Source organism: Ambystoma mexicanum, chromosome 4q, assembly GCF_040938575.1.
Source record: "Ambystoma mexicanum isolate Mex_15411 chromosome 4q, UKY_AmexF1_1, whole genome shotgun sequence".
Taxonomy (NCBI): Eukaryota; Metazoa; Chordata; class Amphibia; order Caudata; family Ambystomatidae; genus Ambystoma; species Ambystoma mexicanum.
Window position 1 is genome coordinate 224,944,500 of NC_090928.1, and position 23,629 is coordinate 224,968,128.

General features: G+C 48.4%; 1 protein-coding gene across 1 annotated transcript in view; it reads right to left on the bottom strand.

Moving 5' to 3' along the window:
* The window catches only part of SLC22A16 (solute carrier family 22 member 16), a 963,109-nt gene that overhangs the window by 288,451 nt on the left and 651,029 nt on the right, over positions 1–23,629 (bottom strand). The gene's annotated exons all lie outside the window — the stretch shown is intronic.

The following is a 23,629-nucleotide window of genomic DNA, read 5'->3' on the forward strand; positions in this document are numbered from 1 at the left end:
TCCTCAGACTGGATATGACTGTATTCTGAAACTGAGTGTGGAAGAAAGGGGTCAGTATGAGTGCATGAAGTCTGCTTTGATTGCCAAGTTTGGCAAGACACCTACCCAATACCTTAGAAGGTTCAGGGATTTTAGGAAAGGAGAGAATGTGTCTTGGGTTGACTGGGTGAGTGCTGTGCACATGAACATGATGGGGTGGATTGATGGTTACAAAGTGAAAACGTTTGTTGAATCGTCCCACCTTTTGTTTTTTGAGCATTTTTCGGAAGCCTGTTCACCAGAGCTGCGTCAGTATGTTGCTCACCAGAACATTTTGGATCCCTTTAAGCTGGCTAGGTTGACTGACAAGTGGGTCTCCCACCGGGTGTCTCCTAAGGACTCCAGTGGGAAGGAAAAGAACAAAGAAAAGGGGACCTCTCAGAAAGCTGAGGAGTCCCAGAAGCAATCACAGTCGAGTAAACCAAGACCTTCCTCTCCTAAGACCCAAAAATCTAGTGGGGATAAGTCATCTGAGGGTGGGAACAAGAGTAGTGGTCCGCCTGTTGCAAAGCAGGCTCCCAGTGGTTGCAGTACCGTACCCCGCATTCCTGGCACTTGTTGGGACTGTGGGCCTCTGGATCACAAGAGGGGTGACCCCAAGTATAAAGGTAAGGCACTTGGAGTCCAGGCTGTCAGCCTGACCTACCCTTACCCCATGTCTGAGGTGGAGGCCACTGTCCTCTCTTCCTCTACAGGGATCACATTTGGTGCTCCTGTAGAGATTTCCTTGGGGCCTGGAACCAGTATGCAGAAGTACTGGCGACTATCCCACAGAACACCTGTAGGTTTTTGAGAAGTGTCCTCTTAAATGGCCAGCCTTCTACTGGTTTGAGAGACACTGGGCAAGCAAGACAGTGGTGGACAGGACCCTGCTCAAGCCAGAGGACTATGTAGGTGCTCCTCTGAGAACCACCAGGTTAGCTGGTGGGTCTCCCAAATTATCGCCTGTAGCCTTAGTCACACTCATGATTGGAGAAAAGACAGCAAAGCTTCCTGTCCTGGTTCAGGACAATGTCCCTTCTAACATTCTGTTAGGTAATGATCTAGTGGAGTTGGGGTTGATCTCAGATGGTCTCCCCCTGACTGCTGCTGCAGTCACTAGGTCACAGGTGACAAAGGGTCTGGCTGTGAGTCAGGTACCCGAGCCAAAGGCGAGGCCTAAGGCAAGAAGACGGAAGACCAAGAAGGACACCTCTGTGAAGGGGGCTCCTTTTCTTCCTGCTGTTCCTACAGCACCCATTGGGATCCATGCTCCGGATGGGCTGGGTCCAGTGGAAAACCCAAACTCAACTCCTGAGGGAGAAGAGACAGAAGACTCTCCTGTGGGAGAGGTTCTCAACCCGGAGGACCACCCTGATCTTCAATGCCTGCTGGCTGAAGGGGGACCCTCCCGGGCGGACTTCGGTAAGGGACAGAGAGAGTGCCACTCTCTCGAGGATCCGAGGAAACAGGCCCTGTCCCAGGCACAAGGAGAAGTGGCCAGGACATTCCGGATCTATTGGGAGGGTGAGCTCCTTGTTAGTGAGCCCACTAAGCCTGAACCTGGTGCCCTCAAGAGGTTGGTGGTACCCCAGGTTTACAGGCCCTTCCTGCTGCAGTTGGTGCGTGAGGTGCCCTTAGCTGGTCATCTAGGTACCAAAAAGACTAAGCAGAGGCTCTCTGCCCATTTCTACTAGCCCCGGATGGAAGTGGAAGGGGAGTCCCACTGCAGGACCTGCCCAACTTGTCAGTTGTCTGGCAATACTGGAGGCAGTGTCACACCGTTTGAGAGTGTGGGCATCGACATTGTCGGTCCCCTTGACCCTCCCACTTCAGGTGGACATCGGTTAATCCTGGTCTTGGTTGATCTTGCCACCAGGTACCCTGAGGCTATACCCCTTCGGACTGTTACTGCCAAGGTGGTTGCCAGGGCTCTCCTGCGCATTTTCATCCGTGTTGGATTCCCTACGGAGGTTGTCTCTGACAGAGGATCCAACTTCATGTCTAGTTACATGAAAACCATGTGGAAAGAGTGCGGGGTAACCTACAAGTTCTCCACCTCTTACCATCCCCAGACCAATGGTCTGGTTGAGAGATTTAATCAAACTCTCAAGGGCATGCTAGGCGCTTTGGAAAAGCCCCTAAGGAGGAAATGAGATCTCCTCCTGCCATGCCTGCTGTTCGCTTACAGAGAGGTACCTCAAGAGGGTGTTGGTGTAATGCTCACCTGACTCCCACGGAGGCGCTGGCCTGGTTCGCGCTGCTGTGACCTCTTCTAAGGTGATGCGCAGGGTTCAGAAGACGGACTGGACCTGGCCCCCAAATCTGGCTTGTCTGGCTCGCAGAAGTATCCTTCTGTAGGCGAAAATAGGGGATTAACTGTCTGTGGGGTAATGCAATCGGCCTCCCACTTTCCCCTCTCACCCTCCTCGAAACCCTTCTGTGATTCCTCGTAGCGTCTCACCTTAGGGTCTGGAAGGACGAGCTCTCCATCCTGCTTCTGATGCATGGGCGCGTTGGTATCCAGTTACTTCACTGGATTTTCGGATTGGTGAGAACCAAACTTGCTTGGCTTCCAGGTAAGTTTTTGATAAGAGGTTCCCCTTGTGTCCATGCATTAATGTACTAATGCTAGTGTCTTTTTCCCCATAGGGGCCGGGGTACGGAATGCCGGGGAACAGACACCGACCCGAGATGAGAGGTGAAATCCTTGTAGAAATCAGGTAAGTCTTTAATGAGCGTTTTTTGGTAATGTCTATTCATTCGCTCATTAACGCTGATGTCTTTTTTTCCCCTTAGGGGCCGGGGTCCGGAAATGCCAGGATGCGGCGCAGACCCGAAATGGAGAGGGAATGAATCAGCAGGTAAGTCTTAACATGGAGATTTAGCTTTCCTTATTCCCTTCTCTCTCTCACCTTTTGTTCTGGTCATTTTCTCCGGCGCTGGGGCGTGACTGCGAATCCGGATGATCGCTGCTGAACATGGAGGCGCCTTGTAAAGGTGAGTGGAATGTGGCGCTGCAGCGATCGACGCGATGAGCTTTTAAATAAAAGTCTTCCTTTTCAGGATTGTCGCCGAGATGTCTCCTGGATGCAGTTTTAGCAGGTAAGGACTTTTCCTTCTTCTGTTCTCTTCTTCTCTTCCTTTGCAGGTGATTCAGGATGCTGGCAGGCGTGGCAGAAGTCAGGATGCAGGAGCAGACACGGTGAGCGTCCAGCTGCTAGATGCAGAACAACGCGAAGCACGTGTGGCTGTTCGGGTGGGGTTTAAATAGCCTTGGAAGACGTTCCAGGTATGTATCCTTCCTCCAATCAGGTATGTATCCTTCCACGACCACGCCCAGATGGTAAATTAGTCCCACAGGTAAAGTAGTTCCTTTCAGGCCTCAAGGAGGCCGGGATCCTGCAGCATGGTCTGCATCAGGTAAGTGCACCCAAGCACTCCCATAATGAGCCTGGCGCCTATGGCGCCAGGACTGATGTCTTTTATGAGCCTGGCGCCATAGGCACCAGGACACTGTCCAAAGGGCCCCTATATGGGGTTGCTGGGTCCTTGCTTGGGGACTGGATGTCCGCTTTCGGGGACGCAGGGCTTGAACCGGCTCCCCGGGAGCGGGCATCATGACAGTTGGTTTCAGCCCCTTTGAGTTACTCTTTGGACATCCCGTGAAGGGGCCCCTTGCCTCGATCAGAGAAGGTTGGGAGGCCAATGTCCAGGTCCCGCCAAGCAAGTGGGGGACTATGTGTTAGGCCTCAGACAAAGGATGAAACAGATGATGGGTCAGGCGACAGCAAATCTCAAGGCCAGCCAGGAATTGAATAAGTACTGGCATGACCTTAAAGCCTCACAAGTGGATTGGACTCCGGGACAGGAAATCCTTGTGATGGAGCCTACCAAGCCTAGAGCTTTGGCAGACAAGTGGACTGGACCCGACAGGATCATCTCCAAGATGGGCAAAGTCAATTATCTGGTTGACATGGGAGCCCCTGGGGTAGCCCCTCAGGTATTCCATGTTAACAGGCTCAAGCCTTTCCACAGGCGAGCAGAAGTCTCCTGTCTTTTACTAGCTTCAGAGCAAGAAGAGGATGAGAGTGAGCCCCTTCCTGATTTGCTGCATAGTAACCCTCAAGATGGCTCCGTGGAGGGAGTATATCTCTCTCCCGATCTGACGACAGAGCAGCAGAGGGCCTGCAGGGCCTTGCTCCGGCAGTATGCCTCTCTGTTTTCACTGACTCCAGGCCTTACACTGTGGTGTAGGCACGAAATTGACAGTGGTGACAGTGTGCCTGTCAAAAACAGGTGCTACAGTATGTCAGATACAGTTAAGAACCACATCAAGGCTGAGGTCGCCAAGATGTTGGATCAGGGTGTTATTGAACCCTCAACCAGTCTCTGGTCCAGTCCAGTGGTCCTTGTCCCCAAGGCAAGCTGCCAGGCAGGTACCAAGGATTGGAGGTTCTGTGTGGACTACAGAGGAGTCAATGCCATCACCAAAACTGACGCGCAGCCATTGCCCCGGGCTGATGAGCTCGTGGACACTATAGGTGCTGCCAAATTTGTGAGCATCTTTGACCTTACCTCGGGCTATTGGCAAATAGCTCTGACGGACCATGCCAAGGAAAAGACGGCATTCTCAACACCTGAAGGACTCTACCAGTTTAGGGTCATGCCTTTTGGGTTGAAGAATGCCTCTGCCACCTTCCAGAGATTGGTCAATCATGCGCTCTATGGGCTGGAGGCCTTTTGTGTGGCTTACTTAGATGAGCTTGCTGTCTACAGTTCCATCCACCTGGGAAGAGCATTTGACACATCTGGATAAGGTGTTGCAGGCCTTGAAAAGGGCTAACCTCACTATCAAGGCCACCAAGTGCCAGATAGCTCAGGGTAAAGTCACATATCTTGGTCATGAGGTAGGAGGGGCTCAAATCCAACCTCTCCCCAGTAAAGTCCAGGATGTACATGACTGGGAGACTCCCACTACTCAAACCCAGGTGAGAGCCTTTTTGGGTCTCACTGGGTATTATCGCAATTTCATGGAAGACTATGGAACCATAGCTGCACCCCTGACAGCACTGACTTCACCCAAAAAGCCGAGGAAGGTTAATTGGACTGAAGACTGTCAGAGGGCCTTTGATGGCATGAAAGAAAGTCTGTATGTGGCACCCGTGTTGTGTGCACCTGATTACAGCAAGCCCTTTATCGTTCAAACGGACGCCTGCAACACCGGAATTGGAGCTGGCTTGTCCCAAGTAGATGACAAAGGAAGAGAACATCCGATCATATTCATCAGTACACAACTGAAGGTTAGAGGACTTAGGTGGGCTACGGTTGAAAAGGAATGTTTTAGCATAGTTTGGAGCCTTAGGTGTTTTAGACCCTACCTTACCGGGTCTACCTTCAAGGTCCAAACAGATCATAAGCCTCTGAAGTGGCTTATGCAGAAGAAGGGTGAGAACCCGAAACTGCTCAGGTGGTCCATTAGCCTGCAAAGGCTAGACTTCACCATAGAGCATAGACCAGGGAAGAGTCACGATAATGCAGATGGCTTTTCCAGAAGGTATATTGACCGTCTGAATGAGGGTGTCTATCTCGTGGGAGATTAGGCCCCCGTAACCTCAGTCTGGGGGGGGGGCGCGATTGTGATGCTGGAAATGCATTGGAGGGACAGGGCCTCCCTGTCCTTGTCCTGTAGCCCTTTTTCATTTGTGTTCTGTATTGTTTTCTGCACAGGAGTCCATATGGGACTCCTAGCAGTGCAGCTCTTCCTGTTTTTGGTTTGGTGTACAGACCCATGGGATACCATTATGGCAACCAGGGGTGGGGGTGCAACCCTGCGCCCCTAGTGTATGTTTTTGGGCACCTGTGTGTGGCCCACAGAGCAGAGTATGGGCCGGTGGTAGCTCCATGCTGAATTTGACAGGTGCTCTGAGTATCCTCCATTTTGGGATATCCAGGCCCTGCCATTGGAATCAGTTGATTCCTAATAGGAAACAAGATGGCCCCTGTGGCCTCTTGCTTTCTATTGCCTGGTACCTTGTTTTACCAAAGACCTGGGAAGCCCTGACTCTGTCTCTTCCCCCTGACTGGCTGTTGGGTGGAAGTTCCATATATGGTGGTGTTGTGAAGTTCAGGCCAGACTGGCTGGAGCCTACCCAGTGATTGTATGTTGTGGGTACACCCTGTGGGTGGGGCCTGGGTGAATGGAGTGTGTGACCAATATGCACTTCTTGTTGTGGATGTTTGGCTTCTGGTGTATGACACAATGACTGAGACAGCCCTGCCCGAAACTGGTATGAATGCAGTGTGTAGTGTTGGATTGCAGGGTACTTGTCCCAATACACATTCCTTGTTGTGAGTGTCTGAGAGGAAGAGTTATGGCCTGCATACACAGTATGCCTGATTGGCTGACTGACTGCATGAATGCCCTTCTGCATGATTGGGTGCTAACTGTGACCCAGCAGTGTGGATGAGAGACAGAATAGTATATCTGGGGTTCTCTCACCACTGGAAATTATTCAGAAGCTGAGTTGACACTTGAAGAGTAACTGGAACTGCTTAACCTTGAACCCAGCTAGAAGAAGAACTACTGCTGCATTTGTTTCGACCCGATCCAAAAGCTGTCGAGTTCATCAAGGACTGATCCGAGAGAGGACCTGGTTAGGCGCCCTCTTCCCATGTTCCGAGGGACTAGTGAGCACCGCTAACCTTCGCCGAAGCTCGCTGGAAGTCAGACCCTCGAAAGGCTGTCGACCAGAGACGGGGACCGCCGAGGAGAACGAAGTAAAGCACCTGGACATCGATGCCATCAAAGTCCATTGTCGTAGACCAGGGTTTGGATTATCGCCGTAACGGCTGGAGGCCCGTCGAAGCCGGAGTGCCCAGAAGAGGGGACCGCTTGATGCCGTGCCGCCGACGACCGGAGCTGCACGCTCCTTTGCCTAAGACTTTTGATTCACGGACGTGCTCGTCCGCACCGCCGCCTGCCTTATCCCACCGGAGAAGGCCAGGCCATCGATGCCCGGAGGAGCATCAGCCGGTGGGTTTCCCGCCACCCAAAGACCACAAAGACTTCGACGACTCAACGCCCTTGTCGGCCCACAGTGCTTCAGAAACTCTTTGCGGTCCTGAACTATCAAACACCGAGGAGCACTGCACACCTCATCCTCGCAGGACGTCGCCGATGAGCACCGCCTGGATCGACCCCGGGGTCTCGGCATCATCGAACTTTTCATTGACGCCAAGTTCACCTTCTTCGACGCCTTTTGATGATCCGTGGCTCCTGCTTTAAAGGGAGTCACTCAAGAAGGATCCATCGACGCCTTATCGAAGAACTCTGCTCTACCAGGTACATTGGGGTGTGGGGTGTAGAAACCTTATAGAAGGAAGTAAGACTTATAGAACAATATATGGACTGGGCTTGTGATATATCTTTAATTTAAAGGTTGCCCAGGTGGGGGGATCTCCACACAGAATTGTGTCTATTTGGTAGGGGCCGATATTCTGCCCATTGTTCTAACCAACTGCTTTCCTCCTATATCTATTGTTGGTTAGTTTTATTCCTTGATCTGTGTGACATTTGACAAGAGTATAGTTTATGCACTTTAATGAGATCTGATAATAATTGTGATACCACTTTAGAACTGTATATATTTGCCATTGTGGATTTTCTGAGCACAAAGTGAGTTATTGTGATAGTGTACATAACCTTGAATTTTAATTATATAAAGACTGTGTTTTAACTAATACAGTGTGTGGACATTCCTTTGTGGGGGCCTGGGGACTACACTGTACTTAAGAACCAGCCTGCATCACCTCCTGAGAAGCTAGGCCTTGATTGCTCGACCAGCGCTACCCTATAGAGAATCTTGGCTGGGGTCCTCTTGTCCTCTCCTCTGTCATATAGAGAGCAGGAGTACAGGCACCTCCCTCCAGTCTTTACAACTATATGTGCAGATTAAATTAAAAAAACATGTATAATTACATTATATCAATTTCTGCTGTCATGCAGTGTACTTCACAGTGTATCTCCATATTTGAATTGTCTCGGTCAAATTTCTTTGGAATTTTCTTGTACAGGGACCCAGTCTAACTTCATCTGATACATGAATTGATAAGGATGCCTTATGTATATACCATAACAGCTCTGAGTCATATAATGTCCACACGCGATTAGTCTCGCCCAACGTCATCTTTAATTTTTGCTTTTGCTTTAACAAGCAAGCATACACATTCCATTAATTCCAGCACCATACCACAATCATCTCACTATTAAGAATCTACACTCAAACTCAGCATCTTTCTATCCATTTCCCCCCACAAAAAGACCATTTTAATTTATTCATTCATCCCCACACCTAGTCTCATGTTATATCCATTCATCTACACAAACTCACCATCCACTGAAATACAAACTTCATTCAGACACAGAGAGAAAAGGAACCATCCATCCTCTATCCCTCACACACACACTCAAACTCACTGTTCTATCCAGCCACTAAACCATTCACACCACAGGTACACACCAATTCACCCATCCATCCATCAACCCACCAACCCAGCCTCGTGCATGTATTCCCCATTAACACAGTCACAAAACAACACACATGCACCCATGCCCACACAAAAATCAATCCACACATCCATGAACCTTGACACACAAACACTATGTACTCATTCTACCCAGCAATACTATCATAGTTATGGTAAAAGACTGCAATGGAGCAAATGGCCAAATGCTCGACAGGATGAACAGTGGGACAGGAAATCATACTACAATGAAGCATGTCAAAATAACGCCTTTAAACTAGTATTCTGTATGCAGCAAAGAAAAGCAACGTTCATCTACATTGCAAACCCATAATGCATTGCTGTGTGTCTCTCATCTGGCAGTCAGCTTCCAGTGATGGCTTCTAAGTAGCACTGAACTGTGTGTTTTCTTTTAGGTGGAAATGGCCTATTCGACTCATACATTGCAGGTAAAGAAAATGTTTCCCTTGCTTTTAAACCCATCATATTATGGATTGTGTTCATCAACAGAAGTACAGCACAGACAAGACTCATAGGGTCACACAGCTAGAGGGAGCCGGGACAATACTAGGCTTGGATCTGCACAAGGAATCCTTGGAACCCAGCCGTAGTCAGAGATGGCAAGTGGGGATCCCATGGTTGTAGACGCCTTCGACGTACTGAACCCGAAGAGGCATAGGGTTGGCCCTGCCGCTAGCTTGACAAACAGTCTCATACTTTAACAGACAGGTCCCTAGGCATTCTGTGCCTTATAATTCAATGCTAGCGTTGCATTGATAATTATTTATCTCTTTACTGGCTAGAACATACCGGATAGGGGCTCACTATGTCTCCTCCATATGTTTTGAAGGGGGACTACCACTGCTTTTCCTGCAGTACCGCATGGTTGGGTTTCATTACAACTGTATTTAGTTAATTTGTCTGAATTTACTTCAGGTATGGTATGAAGGGGACAGGGGAGAAAACTGTTAATCTCCTGGTCTAATGGCTTGATAATTTGGTAATAATTATTTTCACCTTAAAGTGTATATATATATATATATATATATATATATATATATATATATATATATATATAGTTTGTGACAATAAAGAGACACATGTACAAAGATTTTTCTGCACCTGCTATGCTGCTGGAGTCTACAATGTTATTATTATGTTTGTGTGGAAAGAACGAGTGAACGAAAGAATGAAAGTGCATTCATTGATGTTTGATTTCCTCGTTTGCTTCAGCATATCGTCTCTCTGAACAACATGGGCACAATTTATGATTACACTCTTGGTTACCCTAGCTTCAAGTCACAACCTTTAATGTACAGACGCTGATTATCTTCCACTAAAGAATATGGTCACTTCGACTACCGAGGCAGTGTAAATAGGTGTGACCTGTATAAAGGAAACTTATTTACTTAAGGTGGACACAGGAAGGCTGTCAAATAGGATATTTTCCATCCATCAAGGTCTGTGGGCCAGAGAAGGCTGCACTATACTGGCAATCAATTATGATTTATTATACAGTATGGTTACAAAGGGGAGCATAATAGGTTGCTTACCCCTTCTCCTCTTCTCTGGTAATTTGTCATCAATGGGTATGGACCCATGTTTTCTCTGTTACTCTTTTCCTTTTCTGCAGGGAATTAGTAATTCCACTTCAGTGAGGAGGCTTCTCCCAGGACGTCTTCTTCCTAGCAGGGAGGACGGAACAGTCACCCCCATAAGTGTTCTTTTTTGCATTTATACTGGATTCCCGTCTGATCCACCAATCCCTTTGAGCTCTCTGTGACCCAATGGGTTCAGAAAGGTATTGCTTTGCTCTGCACACCTTCCATGTGATCTGGGAAGTCTTGTGACTTCTCGTCCATAAGCTCCACTTCTTCTGATGACTGTTGGGCTCGATCTCTCTGGCGTCTGCATGGACCTGCCATATTTTCTTCCAAGATCCGCATGGCGTCTTTCTCAGGGCCAGGTCGAACCTCATTGCAAATCCTGTTACCAACACTGGGCTGCACATCAAGAGGTCATTGCCGTCCTCCAGCAATGCTGGTTCCCCACTGGGCTCTGACTCCAAAACAGGACCGGCCGCCTGCAAGCCTGCCGCTCAGGATGCCCCACCGGCCTGACTCCCACAAGTAAGGATACCACTTGTGTGTCTTGTTCATTCGAATAAGGTCTTGTTTCCAATTGTGTTGTGCTCTCCTGTGTTTGGGAACTCACAAGAACAAAAAGAGGGTGGCGAGTATACTTTCTCTTCACCTAAAAAGCCCAGATTTCTGACAAGGAGGGCAAAGTAATCTTCCTGTGCACTATACATGGGGAGGATTTGACTATAGCCGTTCCGTTGAATGCGTCATTCCTTTTTCTTGTGCCAACAGGTTCTTGTGGGGTTACTTGCATTCTGGGGTCCTCCTTACTTTCTCTTCTTTCACCTTTGTCTTCTCCTGTGGACAATTAGGGACACAACTCATACTTTAATGAATTTCTGCCCACCCTCCAATCAGCTGCATAGGGTGTTAGCACCTTCACAGGAGATTTAAACATGGTTCACAATAAACAATTAGACAAAGTAACAGAGATAGATGGTGGTGTAATCGGGCATAGCAGTAAAACCTACAGGCATTACAGGTGATGGTAATATGTGAAGTCTGGAGAGAGAATGTCCCTCGACAGAAAGATTTTTAATTTTCCTTCCACGTATAGGGTACATACCCTCAAAGACTTGAACGCAAAACAGAAACCTGTGGAGCTTCCCAAATTCCAACCTGTTTAATCATATGTAGTTCAGGTCACTCAGCAGAGTCACAGCAGATAGTCTAAACATGAGGGCATCCTACTCGCACAGGGACCAGATGAGGAAGCGTACTGTTGAAGTAAGCATGTGGCTCCACAGGATGGGCGCGAAAGAGAGCACACAAAAAAGAAAGCATTCCAGTATGAGCCAAGGAGGCGGTGATGATTTGTCACCCTTTAAACCTTCACTGGCCCTCAGTAAGGACTCTCATGACCGTTATATAATTAACCAATCAGCCACCAAGTTAAACATTTTAGATAGAAGTAAGGAATGGGTGGGGTTGGGTTAGACACAGCCCAAAGAGAAGAGAATGAAAGGGACTGCGAATGGCCACTTGTTGAGGAGCTCCTGAGGGAGACAGAGGTATCTGGAAGCGTTCTTATGATACAAGGGGAACTTGTCAGAAAGCCAGGTTCTAGAAAGCAAAGGAGGTAACATTACAAGCTTACTGCCTAACCTTTTGGGAGTTGGGGGGAACCAGCATTAGATTTCTACCTGCAATCCAAATGTTTGAGACTTGCCCATGACAAGGGAGCAAAAGAAAAGAATATCGACTGCCTGACAAGAATCTACAGAAGCTGGACAGAGTTACCTATCTGTGTTACGAACAACCCAGGAGTTCCAGAGAGGACCCGAGCTTTAGGGGAAGAAGTGAGATACCTGTACTGGGAACAAAACCTGAGAAGCAAATCCAAGCCAGTTCTGACGTCAAGGACACACAATGAAGCCTGAGAGAAATAAATGAGATACCACTTGTTGGGAACAAAACCTGCCCGTCCGCATACCAGGAACAAATGGAGAACTTAAAGGTCTCTTAATTGAAGCGCTGATCCAATGACAAGTTATTTATCATAAAAGAGGAGAATTCGAGAACATTCAGCCAGAGAACTAGAGGGTATCCAATGAAGAAGACACCGGGTGAAAGCAGAGAGGCTGATGAAGAACCGAGACTGATAGTCACACACACACGCACTTGTTGCTGCAAGGAAGGAGAAGTTAACATTTATCAGGACTGCCAAAACGGTGTCCACAGGAGGAGAAATAGGTAAAAAAAAGAGAGAGTAAGGAGGAACCCAGACTGCAAGAAACCCCACAAGAACCTGTTGACACAAGAAAGAATAAGAGAGCATTCCATAGAACGGCCCAGAAGGTGTCCGCAGTAGGAGGGACCAGTTGAAAGCAGAGATGGCGAGGAAGAACCCTGACTGTGAGTAGCCCCACAAGGACTTGTTGCCAAAAGAAAGGGGAATCCAATACAAAGATTTCCACCAGAGTGGCAAGTAGGTGTCCATGGAGGAGGCACCAGGTGAAGACAGGGAGGTTGAGGAGGAAACCATACTGTGAAAAGAACATGTTTTATCTTAGATTATGGTCAGACTTGGCAAGATTAGGGATTGTGATCCAAATAAATTCTATTAGGGCCGAGAATGTGAACAAAAACAATATTCTGTGTCAGTATAGATGCTCATAAGGATGTGATCAGTTCTCGGGCTAAACTGAAAAATCCAGTGTCTCCCTGGGAGGATGAAACATGTTAAAGGTAAAAGTTCTTCAGTTCTTGTTAAACACTGCTGCTGGACTCTACTAGTAGTTTAACGCAATGCAGTGAGCCCCTACCTCCTGTCTGTGACATGGTGGGGGTAAACTAGGGGATCTACCCCATTATCTAGCATCACATGGCTTGTGCTGACAACCAGCCCCCTTGATGGCTCCGCCATTCATCAGTAAGGTTGGGCAGGAGACTTCCTCACATACTCCTCTCCTCCCATCCCCGTGGGTGGGGGTTTGAGTTCTTCTGGGTTCCACTTCTGAAGATGCCCCTATCTGGAGTGGAGTTTGGTACACACAGATAATTTAGTAGCTATAGGTTCTTCTTGTAATCTTTGTTTTTTCCCCAGGGTATTCTTTTTTAATACAGCCGACCTGACGTATGTTTCTGTCATGAACACTTTAATAAAAGCCTCCAACTTATTTGCCAGGATCATTCCCTGGTCCTTGTCCACCTTCACCAAGGGCTTTCCTGGAAGATTCTTTACACAGTGGAATTTTGGGAGGTTGTAACCAGACACAGTTCTTGAGACTGTCTTCCTCGAACCTTGCACACAAATTTGGGGTACCTATCTTTATCAGGAAGTTTAATTCTCTTGGTGCCCAGATAGCAGACTGCCCAAAGGTATCTAACATACATTTCATGTAACAGATTCTCCAAATGTAGGGTCTCCTTTTGATCAGTTTTCATAAGGGTCTTCATCCCTGAGCTCCTCATAAGCTATCCTGTGCGCAGGAGTGCAGTGTGGCATGAATACTATTACACAGAATTTCTCTGCCAGCTTGTCGGTTGAGGAGCTTCCCCTGTCTGGTGCTGGTGGATGGATGTTATGTTTCCCTATGGATATTCTCACACTTCTGAGTCTTTGGGGCTCCTTATAGGTGCTCTTTGTGGCTCCTTTACATCGGTCATGGTCAAGTGCGGTCTATAACCAACCTGGGAGTTAGATAGCTAGATCCTCTCTGAAGCTGGTGCTCTCAGAGTACCCTTAAATGTAAACATCTTGTCCATCTGCTGCTCTCCAGTATTACCATGCTGTCATCAGCTCCTATCAGCAAATGTTCCATTAGATCAACATCAGGGTTGAGGCAAGGCTGGAATTTCTTCTCCCTCAATGAAGTAAGTACTAGAATGACTTCCAGGGCCGATGTTGGGGTTCTGCCGGTATTGTATCTCTGGGTCCTCGGCTGATCCTCTTTGTCTCACCTCTTCCTCTTCACCTTTCCTCTTTACCACCACCCTGTATGCTACATTCTGTCGATAAACACCTGTTGGTGGTCCTGCCATTCCGCTTTGTCTCCGGGGGAGGCAGACACTTTGCAGTCCAAGGCCCTAGGCTATGGAATAGCCTTCCATGGGAGCTGAAAAAAGGACTCTATTTAGTTTTGTAAGGCATTGAGAACTTTCCTTTTCAACTAATCTTCTCTTTGTGTCCGGAATTCGTACTCATGTTTAACAGTCTTGAAGCATACCCCCTCTCTATTTGGTATAACCTGCACCTGGATGCGGTTAAATCCACTTAGTTTGCGTGCTACAAACGTTTCAAAAATCAAACCACCTGCTCAAATATCTTACTCGAATGAAACCTCAGTGCCTGCTTCTTTCCTACCTTCCTCCTTGACTCCAGTTGCCACCACCCCTTAGCTTCCTTTATCCCCTCCTTCTTAACTTCTCTCACCAACTTCTTCTGAACTCCTATCCTCCCCTACACCTTAGTACCTCTCACCACCTCCTTCACTCCTGTGACCATCTCATTCTTGATTCCTCTTACCTCCTCCTTGGGCAACTCTTTACTCCGCGCCACTTTCACCTACTCCTCCACCTCTTGGGTCTCTCTCCAGCTCCCTGTGTATAATTTTTACCCAACCTCCTCGGTGTCTCCTCAGTCTGAGCTTTGTTATCCCTTGCTTCCAGAATCTTCCTCTCTTCAACCTCCTGAGACCTCCTTTCCTTAGCCTCCCTGCACCTCCTTTCCCTAGTCTCCTGGTTCTGTCTCCTTGCCCCAGCCTCGTGGGTCAGCCTCTGCCCAGCTTCCTGGTTCTACCTCTTTCCAAACCCCTAGGTATGTCTTCGCCAGTCCCTTGGGTCTCTATTTGTTCAGTCCTGTGCATCTCTCCTCTAGCCTCTGATCTACTCCTTTACCCCCTTCCTCCTGGGTCCTTCTTTCCACAACCTCCCGCATCTCTCCTCTGGTCTCCTGTTCCTTCTACAGTCTTCACCAGCCTTCTCCAAATGAGCTTTTTCTTATGATTCCTGCAGCTTTCTGCTACAGGCCCTTCCTTTTACAGCGCGCTGACCTGGGATTCCAACCTCTCTCTGGCCTAAGGGAATTCAGCTTTGACTCTCCAAGCCATTAGGATGGGGATTGTCAGAATGGCCCTGCCGCTTGAAATGGATTACAGCTCTGATATGGGACCTGGAGTTGGTTAGTCCATCTTTATTGGTGCCCGTCTCTCTGCATGCCACACCCTGGCCCTACAAGGGCAGCCAAGCATGCAGGCACTGCCGACTCTGCAGGACCGCAGGACCACCCCCCTAGAGTCTCTTAAAGGGACAGGAGCTTCTAAGGTGGCAATAGTAAATCCTCCTGCACATTGAATGGTGAGGGTAACCAGGGGATCTTCCACATGCTGTCCTCGTACCCAAAATCACCTGGCTTGTCCCGACCTTGCCCTCTTGAGGATCCCACCATTCTCCAAGTAAAGTCAGGCCAAGGAATTTGCCACATGATGTAGTTCTAAGGATGAGCATTGGTGGGGGTTTTAAGTGGCTTTTATGGTCATTTGCTAAAGTCCAACAGCAATGGTATGCAATGTTTTCAGAAGGGTCTTCATCCCTCAGCCCCTCACAGGTTCCTTTGCGGGCAGTGGTGCAGTGTGGCATGTACTCCATTAGATTGCTTTTCTCTGCCGGCTTCTCGGTTGAGGAGCTTCCCGTGTGTGGCACTGGTGGATGGATCTTACCATTCCCTATGGATATTCTTACACTTACGAGTCTCTGGGCTTCCCTGTAGGTGCTCAATCTAGGAGTTAGATAGCCAGATCCTCTCTGAAGCTGAGCCTCTCAGAGTACCCTTAAGTTTAAACATTTTGTCATTTCGCTGCTCTCTGGTATTTCCATGCTCTCCTCAGCGCTTATCTGCAAATGTTCCATTAGATCAAGATTAAGGTTGAAGCAAAGCTGGAATCTCTTCTCTCTTGATGAGGAAAGTACTAGAAATGACTTCCAGGTATGATGTCGAGGGCTCTGCAGGTATTGCATCTCTGGGTCTTCAGCTGATCCATTTGAGCCAACACCTTTCTGCAGAATTGAGGCCTCCTGCTCTCAGAGATGTTGGGTTTAATGGGAACTTTTCTGAATCATAGACTGTCTACATGGTTCCTTCTGTGCTTTTCGCTGCCTCCCTCTGTGAGGGTCTGGCACTCAAACCCCATTTTATTTTGAGCTTGTGCCTAATGGCATCTTGCCTAACTTTTCTGCACCTTTCTTAAGTTGTTCTAACTCCAGTTGTACATCCTCGCAGTTCCACCACCGGGTTATTCCTTCAACATTCTTACTTACACACCCCATAACCATGGGTTATGTGGTTCCTTCACAATTATTCCTCTCACAACTTCATTCCCCCTCCTTCTTTTCACCTCTTCTTCTCACCTCCACCTCTTCACCTTTCCCCTTTACTACCACCTGCTCAAATATCTCCCTCGTAGGCACCCTGTGTGCCTGCTTCTTTGCTTCCTTCCTTCCTTCCTTCCTCCTTGACTCCAGTTGCCACCACCTCCTTAGCTTCCATTATCTCCTCCTTCTTAACTTCTCTCGCCATCTTCTTCTGAATTCCTATCATCCCCCACAACTTAGTATCGCTCACCATTTCCTTCACTCCTGTCACCACCTCATACTTAATTCCTCTTAACTTCTCGGGTATCTCTATACTGAGGGCCACTTTCACTCCTCCACCTACTGGGTCTCTCTCCCTCTCCAGTTCCATGGGCATCCTTTTTACCGAACTTCCTGTGTGTCTACTCAGTCTGAGTTTTGTTATCCCTTCTTGATTCCACCTCTTTCCAAGCCCCTAGGTATCTCTTCCCTAGTGCATTGGGTCTCTCTTTGCTCAGTCCTCTGTATCTCTCCTCTAGCCTCCTATCTCCTCCTTGCCCATATCCTTGTGGGTCCTTCTTTCCGCAACCTCCAACGTCTCTCATCTGGCCCCCTGTCTCCTGCAACCTCTGCAGTCTTCACCAGCCTTCTCCAAAGGAGCTTCTTCTCAGGATTCATCACAGCTGACATTCCAGCCTCTCTCTGGCCTAAGGAAATTCAGCTGTGACTCCCCAAGCCACTAGAGTGGGGAATGTGAGATCGGCCCAGCCTCTTGAGATCGCTAACAGTTCTGATGTGGGACTTGGAGATGGCTAGTCCATCTTCATTGGCGGTCCTTTCTCTGCTTGCCACACCCTGTCCCTCAAGGGCCGCCAAGCATGCAGGCACTTGCGGCTCCGCAAGGCCACCCCTCCTTGATTCTATTAAAGTGACAGGAGCTTCTAAGCCAACAATATTAAAAGCCTCCTTCACATTGCATGGTGAAAGTTACCAGGGGATCTTCCACATGCCGCCCTCAGATCCAGCATCACCTGGCTTGTGCGGACCCAGCCCTCATGGTGATCCCAGCATTCTCCAAGAAAGTTCAGGTTGAGGAATTTGTCACATGAGGTACTCTTCAGGATGGGTATGGGTGGAGGTTTTAAGTGACTGTTATGGTCATTTACAAAAATCCAACAGCAATGGTATGTGTTGTGGGTTAATGGGACACTGTCATGAACCGTCGCCTGCGTCCCTTCTGGAATTCGTGGTCCCTGACCCATAGAGGACTGAATGCAGTAATCCTCCCAACATGGCCACCTGATACGGAACACAGCCTGCCAGTCTTTGCGCTCCAGACTTTGCACACTACTAAACAGACACGCCCCCCCAGCGCTCCGTGTCTCAACGCTACCGCTCGCTGTAGTTGGACGTGTGTTGCCGGAGTCCGCTCAGGGCTTTTTCCTCACTCCTGTTTTCCAGTTCCTTGAATCCCCCTCCTTCCTTCCTTCCTTCCCTCTAACTTACCTCCGAACTTCCTGGATTTTCGCCTGCGCTCGAGTCACGGCGTTCTGTGCCTCCGAGCCCGGACACTATTCCTTCCTGGTTCCGTCCTGGACTTCTGAACGTATCCTGGAATTGAAACATCTTTCTCATGCTGGAATCCAAAGACCAGCACACAGGCTTATATAAATCCCGGACCGTGCGAAAGAAGTCACCAAAGAAGGTCACAAGCAAACAAGAAAAACAGGTGAGAAGGGGAGAGACTTGTGACAGATTGAGACGCCTAAAGAACCTACAGATACAGAGATGGAAGCCACCGTGCAAGATCTCATGCGAGGCATGCAGGAACTCACCACAGAAGTTCAAAATCTTAAGGCAGAGAATGCTGCTTTAAAGCAGCTTGTCCTGTCTCGTGATTCTGCTACTAAGGAAAGTGTCTTGTTGGGTGGAGTAGTGGACAAATATGATGGTTCTCCAAAGACCCTTCGTGCCTTCCTCGATTCATGTTTGGTACATTTCACCTTCAAGCCCTACTACTTTTCCACTCCTAGAGCAAAAGTGGGGTTTATGATATCACACCTCACTGGTAACGCCTTGACCTGGGCAACCCCCCCCCCAGTCAATTCGGGTGACGCCCTCCTGGATGATTACAATGGGTTTGTGGAAGCCCTAAAAGCCATGTTTGATCGCCCTGAACAGGTTTACAGCGCTCAAGAACGTCTACTTGATTTTTGACAAGGATCCCAGGATATGCTTACATATTTGACTTGTTTCAAACAACTTATGAAGGAAGCTGATTGGTCCCAAGAGGCCAGCTTCACCCTCTTTCGAAGAGGCCTGAATAAAGGACGAGTTAGCTAGGGTAGCTCGCCCAAATTCCTTCCAGGCCCTTTTGGACCTTTCCCTGCAAATCGATTTCTGAATCCAGGAAAGAAGGGCGGAGAAAAAGAAGTCTAAATCTTCATTCCAAAAAACTGCCATAGACCACCCTTCCAGTCCAGAGCCCGCAGTCTCTCCGACCTCGGATCCAGAACCCATGCAACTGGGGGCCTTCCGTGGACCCATTACCCCACAAGAAAGGATGTGCCGTATTCACACTGGTCTCTGCATGTGTTGCACCTCCGATAAACATCTTGTGAGAGAGTACCCTATCGCTCCCCCACAGCATTTGGGAAATGCCAGCTCCCGATCCTAGATGGGGCACAGTTTCGGGAGAGTGGGGTCTGCTCCACATCAATTCCTTCCTTGAACTCTCCTGGACAAAACAACCTTGTGATTCTACAGGCATTCCTATCGCCTCCCAAGAGAGAATCCTACCCCATCATGGCATTAGTGGATTGTGGAGCCTTGGGCATATTCATAGATCATGATTGGGTCACTACTCATCACATTCCATACGAAACACGAGACTATGCAGCCTGTTGAAGCTATCAATGGAAGACCCCTGTCTTCAGGACCCATAACCCCTCAAACCAAGGAGCTTCTTCTTTCCATTAACCACCACCAAGAGAGGATTAAATGTGATATTATAAGATCTGCCCACTATCTTATGGTTCTAGGCATGCACTGGTTACAGAAGCACAACCCCTACATCAATTGGACAGCAGGCTCTTTGTTTCTTGGTTCGGAACATTGCATGTCCCACTGTTTGTCGCTAAACACCTTACCAAAGCCCCCTGATGACTTCCAAGAAACTCAGCAAGCACCAGTCACCGTCTCTAATGTCATCCAGATTCCCAGAGCCTACCAGGCTTACGCAGATGCGTTCTCCACAGCCATAGTTCAAGCCTTACCACCCCACAGACCTGAGGATTGTGCCATTGATACTGAACCTTCGGCAGTTATTCCTTTCGGAAGAATGTTTATATTGTCAGAACCTGAAAAAAGGGCCCTCCGGGAAAACCTGGAGGATACCAATTTGGAAAATTGAACTATTCGCCCGTCCAAATCCCCGGCGGGCGCTTCTCTGTTTTTTGTTCCCAAGAAGGATTCCAAGGAGCTTAGGCCATGCCTGGATTCCCGCAGCCTTAACCAATGCACTCTCAAGGACCGTTATCCATTGCCTCTCATCTCGGACATCCTGGAAGCGGTCAGAGGTGCAGTCATCTTCACAAAATTAGATCTCAGGGGCGCCTACCATCTTATTCGTATAAAGGAGGGTGACGAATGGAAAACAGCCTTTAGAACACCCTTCGGCCATTTTGAATACCTGGTTATGCCCTTTGGACTTGCTAATGCCCCAGCAGTCTTCCAACGTTTTATGGATCGGGTATTTTCTAACATGCTGTTCCCTCTTCGTCATTGTATGTCTAGACGACATACTAATCTACTCCAAGGACCATACAAAACATGAAACACACGTAAGGGCAGTTTTACAACCTCTACGTGAACACAAACTCCTGGCCAAACCCAAGAAGTGCCTTTTCTGTGTATCGACTGTTCACTACCTCGGATTCGTACTTAGCCAAAAGGGGATTGGAATGAACTCTTCGAAGGTTGATTCCATTCTTTCTTGGCCTGTTCCCACTACTGTAAAGCAAATTCAATCCTTCCTGGGGCTTGCTAACTTCTACAGAAAATTCATTCCAACTTTTTCTGAGATTGTGCATCCTATAGTTACATTACTAAAGAAAGACACTCCTTATCAGTGGACCTCAGCCCAAGATTCGGCGTTTCAACGGTTGAAGTCACACACAAGCTCCCATCCCTGCTCAACCTGACACTGACCGACCTCATTGTTGAAACTGATGCCTCCAACTACGCCATTGGGGCAGTCCTGAAACAGGAACTTGCTGACAAGTTAGAACACCCCATCGCCTATCTTTCCCGTACCTTGACTCCCAGTGAAACTCATTATTCCGTCCTGGAGAAGGAATTGTTAGCCATCCGTCAGGCCTTCACTGATTGGCGTCATCTCCTTCTAGGAGCCAAACATCCAGTACAAGTCTGCACGGACCATCGGAACCTTCAAGTCCTACAATCCCTAGAATGCAGAAACAGTCGTCAAGCCCGTTGGGCTTTCTTTTTTGCCCAATACCAATTTCAAATCCACCATTTCCCTGGAACACATAACATTACAGCCGATGCCTTGTCCAGACGTCCTGATTATGAAACCCTTGAAGACCGGACCTTTCCTAAGATGTTTCCCAACACTATATTGTTGCTCAAGCAATTACTCTCCTGGAGGATATCCGAATCCAAACTCAGTCCTCGGAACCTTGGAAGGAGTTTAGGAGAAACAACCGATGGAAACTCAAAACAAAAGGCAGATATCTATTCAAGGATAATCGATTGGTTATCCCCACTCCTGGATTGAGACAAAAGATCACAAGCTTATGTCATGATACCTTCCATTCAGGACACCGTGGCATCACCAACACCTTCCATCTAATACAAAAACAGTTTTGGTGGCCAAGGATGAAGGACGATATCAAGATCCACGTCGAGACTTTTGCAGTCTGTAACCAGAGCAAACACGACAATAAAAGACAGCAGGTCTCCTGCTCCAACCGGAAATACCAACAAGACCCTGGGAAATCATTGCCATGGATTTCATCGTGGAACTAGCGTCTTCCATAGGCTACACAACCATAATGGTTACCATAGATCTGTTCACACATATGGCTCATTTTACGCCTTTAAACAAGCTACCATCCTCATCTGAACTTGCTGGAATTTTCCTAGAACACATATTCCGGCTTCATGGACTACCTTCCCAGATCATTTCTGATCGTGGACCCCAGTAAATATCCCAGTTCTGGAAACGGTTATGTCGTATACTGGGAATCCAACATGCTTTGTCTTCGGGTTATCACCCACAGACCAATGGAGTTACTGAATGAGTAAACCAAACCCTGGAGCAATATCTTTGTTGCTTCGCCACCAAGATCCAGGATGATTGGTCACTCGTAATACCTGTGGCCGAGTTCGCATACAACAATTTGGATCATTCAGCTATCAAGACTAGTCCTTTCTTATGTAGTCAAGGATTTCATCCTTCAGTACTACCGTCCATTCTTCCTCACCCTATCCCAGTTCCCGCAGTTGATTCCTGGATTGAGACATTAATCAATGTGCACAAGGAAGCTAAAGAACACCTAGAAAAGGCCCGAAGAGACGTTAAACATTATGCCAACTCCAAAAGAAGACCAGGACCTTCCTATTCAATAGGCGATAAGGTCTGGTTATCCTCAAAACTCCTACCACGTCACCTACGGCCAAATAAATTGGCTCCGAGGTTTTACAGACCCTTTTCTATAAAAGAAATCGTCAATCCAGTGGCCTTTCGACTCCGTCTACCAGAATCATGGAAGAGGATCCACCCAGTCTTCCACACTTCTCTGTTGAAACCATATGTTCAGCCCTCTCTAACTGCTCCAAGATCTACCCCAGTGATTGTCAATGAGCAACTCGAATACGAGGTCTCCAGAATTTGTGACTCTAGGTACCGACGCGGTCAACTACAATATTTGGTCGAATGGAAAGGGTATCCTCCTAGTGAACGCACCTGGGAACCCATGTCAAACATGAATGCCCCCAGGCTGATTAGAAGATATCAACTTATCCATTCAGGCAAACCCGGAGGAGCTGGGCTTCAGAGGAGGCATACTGTCATGAACCGTCGCCTGCGTCCATTCTGGGCTTCGTGGTCCCTGACCCATAGAGGACTGAATGCAGAAATCCTCCCAACATGGCCGCCTAATACGGAACGCAGCCTGCAAGTCTTTACGCTCCACGCTTTGCACACTACTAAAGAGACACGCCCCCGCGGCGCTCCATGTCTCAACGCTACCGCTCGCTGTAGTTGGACGTGTGTTGCTGGAGTTCGCTCTGGGCTTTTTCCTCAATCCTGTTTTCCAGTTTCTTAAATCCCTATCCTTCCTTCCTTCCCTCTAACTTACCTCCGAACTTCCTGGATTTTCGCCCACGCTCGAGTCACGGCGTTCCGTGCCTCCGAGCCCGGACACTATTCCTACCTGGTTCCGTCCTGGACTTCTGAACGTATTCTGGAATTGAAACATCTTTCTCACGCTGGAATCCGAAGACCAGCACACAAGCTTATATAAATCCCGGACTGTGTGAAAGAAGTCACCAAAGAAGGTCACAAGCAAACAAGAAAAACAGGTGAAAAGGGGAGAGACTTGCGACAGACACAGTCCCCTTAAGGGAAAGGAAAAAGAGACTTGGGGGCGGGGGCACTGGGAGGGGAGGGAACGCACATGGAGAGGTTAGTGATTGTAAGGAAATAAAGGAAGCAGACGTATACTTGGTGTCTGTCCGTTATTGAGTGTATGCCTGGACAGGATACAACAAATGGCAACGAGCCGAGGCTCATGTCCGCTGTCCCGCAGGGGAGGGGGCGCAGTGAGGAGAACGTCTGCAGCTGCATACGAGTGCTGTGGCCCGGTACAGCCAAGAGTGGTGGCCATCCAGCGTGAGTAGAAGCGGACCGCCAGAGGAGTTGACGTCATCACACCAGCGAGAAGGGCTGCGTGGAAATGGGAGAAGCAACTATATAACTGTGAGGTGTGGTGAGGAGGGCCATGCAGACGTGCGCGCAACTACGCACCAACCACATTCCAGCCGATGGAGGAAACGGCTGGAAGAGGTCGCCACGGAGGAAGGAAGCAGCCGTACCGGCAGGTGTAACGCTCACCTGGTATCCACGGGGA